Source organism: Capsicum annuum, chromosome 7, assembly GCF_002878395.1.
Source record: "Capsicum annuum cultivar UCD-10X-F1 chromosome 7, UCD10Xv1.1, whole genome shotgun sequence".
Lineage (NCBI taxonomy): Eukaryota > Viridiplantae > Streptophyta > Magnoliopsida > Solanales > Solanaceae > Capsicum > Capsicum annuum.
In genome coordinates, this window is record NC_061117.1 from 193,655,328 (window position 1) to 193,660,745 (window position 5,418).

Genomic DNA, 5,418 nt, shown 5'->3' on the forward strand with positions numbered 1-5,418 from the left:
ATAACTGAATGAGAGTACATGTATATATGAAACTACTGTAAATACTAATTATGCAATATTATGCACATAACTATGTATACTGTAACTGAGATCATATTAGTGTTGGGTAATGCATTCTGATAACTGAATGGCTGATATTTGAGTTTACTCATAACTGTATTACTGTTAGCTGGGTGACTATTTCTGACAGTCCTGATTTTGTAGAGCTAAAATGAGTTATACTAAGCTGGGTGACTATTTCTAATAGTCTTGGTGTTGTAGAACTGAACTGAGTTCTATACTAAGACTGAAACTAAAGCTGTAGGAGGTAATCATCTAATCGACATGCCCTTCTCTAAACTGATTGGGGTCCAACCTATAACCCCAGTTGGAAGAGTGTCAGTACCGTGCCACGAGTAAAGACAAGTGAGTCACCCTTATCTAGCAAGTGCTCTGAATGAGAATGGTGGTACCCTCAACTAGCAGGTAATACACCTCATCAAACCTCAACTGGCAGGTTGATGTCTCAACCTACACTGGCTGCGTGGTTCTGGAATATAAGGACTGTTTCTAAGGATTTCACCTTCTACTGGTAGGTGAGTCTTTATCCTTGGGTTCACTCGATGCTGAATCCTACTCCCAACTGAATAGACATTGAACTGATTCCTAAACTGTACTAGGCTAGACTGAACTATTAATGATTGTACTAACTGACTGAACTAGACTGAGTTCACTGAGTTCTGTTAACTGACTGAATATATTGAGTTCTGTAATTGACTGAGTACTACTGTATGTGACATCACTGAGACTATTATGTAGCTACTGAAATTCTAAGTAAACAGCTAGATTTTGGGTATTGAATACCCCCAGGACTCGATAGCATTGAAAGTAAAACATAGCACAATCTTGAAAGCATGATAACCAGCCACTTTTTCATAATTCATCCATTGAAGCATTTTATCAAACATACATGGTATAAACTTGTATACTTGCTAACATGTTATGATTTCTCTATTCAACCCACATGAACATTTTTTCAACACTTGGGGAGCATAATTCATGCACGTAATGATAATAAATATGTAAGCATCATGATTACAATCCAAACTCACAATTTCAAGGGACTTTTAACATAAATCCACATGATTATACATAGGTTAATTAATTCGCACGAATCTTGTCATAAAACATAGATTAGAAATCCAAATAACATTATAATCATGAATTCAACCAAATTCAACATGAAATTCATGAAAACAATCATCTTATAGTTTAAAAGAGGTTCTTGAACCCCAAGGATGGAAGGGAACCCTTGTATGAACACCTAACATACCTTGATTGTTAATTTCATGGAGATTGGGGTGAGTTCTTGAGATTTGATTCTTGAACTTGATGAAGATAGGGCTTGCTCTTGAGAGGATTTTGTGAAAAGGATGAGCAATTATGCTATTTAGGGCTTTAATCCTGTGTTATGGAGCTATTGGGTGAAGGGAAAATGACCTATTTGCCCTTAAAAATGTGGAACAAACCTACATAAATTGCTTAGATAGGATTGGCTAGGGCGACGCGGGCTCTGGAGCACCGCTTTGGGCAGGGCACCGTGGTCTGCATCACGAGCACCCCCCAACATCGGACTGGGCAGGGCACTGCGGGCTAATTGCCCTGAGCCACTATTTTGGAGTTACAAACACGCCCTTACACTTGTTCAAAACTCACCCACAATGTACTATTGACTTCCCAATCATGAATCAACTTAGAAACTAACTTTCTAAGGTCGGGAAGGTCGTAAATAACTTTCTTAAAGTTTAAGGGCTTTATAAATGACTAAGTCCTAAAACTTAGCTAAAATTTTCTATGTATGGGACCTCTTTTGGCATGCTTTAAAGTACTTAAATGATTAGGATTCTACAGTGTCTTACAAAAGTGTTTGAACTGTAAACTCTAATTTTATAACGAGAATTATGTATTTTACAACCATTATGGATTCTTAATTGAATATGGAAAGATTGATGTTTTGAATGCTCTTTTATTAAATTATTGGTTGATTCCTTATATGATCTTTCAGAGAGAACTTATTGTAATTCAAAAATGCTTTGGTTTCTTATAAAACTTGTATAGATTAATAAATAAACGACCACCTAAGTGTAAGTAGGGGAAGTACGATTGTTGAATTGAACCAATACCCATGGAATTCATTGCATTATCTTCAGTATAATAATTATCTTTGCAGTTGGAAATGTTAGGATCCCACCTAGATTATTGTTACTTACTCCAAAAGTGGAGTAATGACTAGGAAAAGATAATGACAATAGTAATTTAAGATTTAACTGTCGATCCACGCTACTAGGTATTATATAAATAAGATGGTTAGCTTTTATCTAATAACTGGAGACTCAAAGGGTAATAGTTAACTGGGATCAAGATAAGGGTTAGTTATGCGACATCTTAAGACTCAAAAGGTAAAGGGTAAATTCCTTCTACACATCCAAAAGACTGTAGAAGGTACATAACTTATCGATTCTGTATGCAAAGTATTGGCTTGGTTAAACATAGCATGATAAACCTACAGAGTTGAGAAGCTGTGAGAGCGCAATCCTAGTGTTTACCGACTATTGATTACAACCACAGTTAATATTGTTACTTGATCGAGATTACTACAAATAAATCCCCCATTTACTTTTCCAATATTGCCCGTAAACTACAACTATTGGTAACTGCAATTCCATGTATTTCCTTGGGATTCGACCCCAACCTTTATTGGGTTACTATAGCTTGACAGTGACCATATCATTATCTAAAATGAGGTATTTCTTGGACGTCATCAAAAAATTAGCGCCATTATCGGGGAGCTACGATGTTGATTTATGGATTTAAGTCATTGTAATTTTTGGGTATTTCTTTTTGTTCTTAGTTGGACATATGCTGGTATATGCCTAGCACACGGAGTAGAGGCAATCCTTTACTCCCACTAATTTCAAAAAAGATCCTATAATCATATAGTAGGATGTCAGAGCCGAAGAGGGAAAATATGTCTGAAGACGGAGTTCAGGAGGTTGTTGATAGTTAGACTAATGACAGGTTAGCTCAGTCAAAGTTTGATAAGCAAAGATGAACAATAGACCGCCGAGTAGCACTCGGTGAAAATCGGAACAGAGGTCGACCTCAAGTGATCACAACATATTAGTTTGGTCAGCCATATATTGATGATGAAGAAGATTTTGGATATGATGAGACGAATGATACAGGAGCCTTTATCCTTCTTGCTTTTCCTCCTGATGTTAAGTTTAATATCTTTAGTACTATGATCCAGCTCTTGTACTTGAAGAGTGTGTTTGCAGGGTTGCCTACAGACGACACAAACATGCATCTAGGAAACTTTATTGGGATCTGAACTTCATATACCATATTGGGGGTAGATTAGGGGGCACTGAGACTAAGGCTATTCCTTTTTTTTCTTACTAGATAAGTATCATTATGTCTTGGGGAACCGCAAAGAGGGTTCATTACTACATGGAATGAGCTACGTAGATAATTCTTGAATAGGTTCTTTCCTCCATCCAAGGTATTGTATCTCAAGGATGATTTATAATTTTAGGTAGCTACAATCAGAGTATATGTATGAGGCATGGTTCTGGTTCAAGAAGAGTCTTAGCATGGTACCCAGCCACCGGATATTAGGGATAAGCTTGTTGGAGATATTTTATAGAGCCCTGACTAATAGTTCTAGAGCAATGGCAGACACTATTTTTGGAGGAGCCTATATGAGATAGCGATGGGAGATAGCTGCAGGTATTATGGATCAGATCCCATTAACAACCGAGGATGCAAACTCGGGTGGTTGATAGAGGTTCTGATCTTTATGCCATTGGAGCTTCCGATGAACAGAGAGTAACTGGGGATGTTGTAGATCAAGAGATTTATCTATTACGGAAAGGAATTTAGTAAGCTGGTTAAATAATTTGCAACCATAAATTATTCTAATGTGCATGACTTTGGGATATCTGAGGAGGTAAAGTATGTGGATTCTTAGAAGGTGGGTTTCTAAGCCCAAGGGTAAGACAATCTAGGTCAAATCTATTGTAATGAGAGAGATAGGTTCATTCCTCCTGGAAGACGAGAGGCAAAGTCTAGAATAGAAGAGATGTTGACCATGCTGATGAATGGTCAAGAGAGTCAAGAGTCTTTCCTAAAAGAACTTAAAGCTAGAATATCAGGATTACCCCAAAAGGTTGAATCGCAAATGATTGCTATTAAGCAGTCGGAGCAACAGTATGGGCAAATATCTATCACTTTCCCTGAGAGACAGTCAGAAGCATTACCTGATGAAAATGTGCAGAATCCTTCAACACTTGTTCATTGCATGGTCATTGACACTAGAGATGACTTGTAAGACCCCGTAAAAGTTTTAGTTTAATTCTGTCCAATATAGCTTGTAATAAGGGGTTCCAGACTTAGAAAAATTCAGCTATGTGTTAAGACTTAGAATTATTTTTAGCCTTCGTAATTGGATTATCTTAGTTTCGATCCTTACAACCTTATAATATTGGTTTTTAAGTTAATTCATGATCAAGGATGTCAATAGGTCATCTTGGGTGAGTTTTGGATTTTTCAAACATCATTTGAGTCATGTTTGGATGACCAAAATAGAAAGCCCACATGACCATGACGCGTCACATTAACTATCGCGTCGACAACATCAACGCGGTACATTGCCTATCGCGTAACTGGGTACATTTTGCTCATTAAATTATAATTTTCCAAGGGAATTTAGGTACTTTTACCTTCACCCAATTCAGCCAAAACACCAAATTAAGCTTCTAAAAGGGTAAAATACATTTATTCTTTCCAAAACCTCTCAAGAACAAAACCCTATGTTCAAGAACTTCAAGTCCAATTCTCAAGAATTCAACAACAATTCCCACGAATTCAATAATCAAGGTATGTTAGGGGTCCATCCTTTGGTTTCCTTCCACCCTTGGAGTTCAAAAATCCTTTTCAAAACTTGAATTATGATTTCCATGTTATAAATTGAATTATGCTCATGTTTGTGTTGTTGTATGGGTTTCAAGTTAAGATCACTTATGAGTTCTATGAAATTAAGTTATCATGTGTGTTGGATTATGAATCTCTTATGTCAAAACCCTTGAATTTGCAAGCTGCATATTATAGTTATGATACCCTATGTGGTTAGTTCTCATGTATAGTAATCATGCTCCCCAAGTTTTTGATAAAATATCCATATGAGTAAATTATGAATGGCAACCTATTGTTGTGTTTCTAGAGTTGTGATATGAATTTAACAATTATGCTATCGAGTCTATGGGGTATTTTTTACCCAAATTTTAGTTGTTTACTTAGTTGCAGTAGTTATAGAATAGTCAAAGTAAAGGTTAAGAATAGTAGTACTCAATCAGTTAACAAAACTCAGTGAATTCAGTC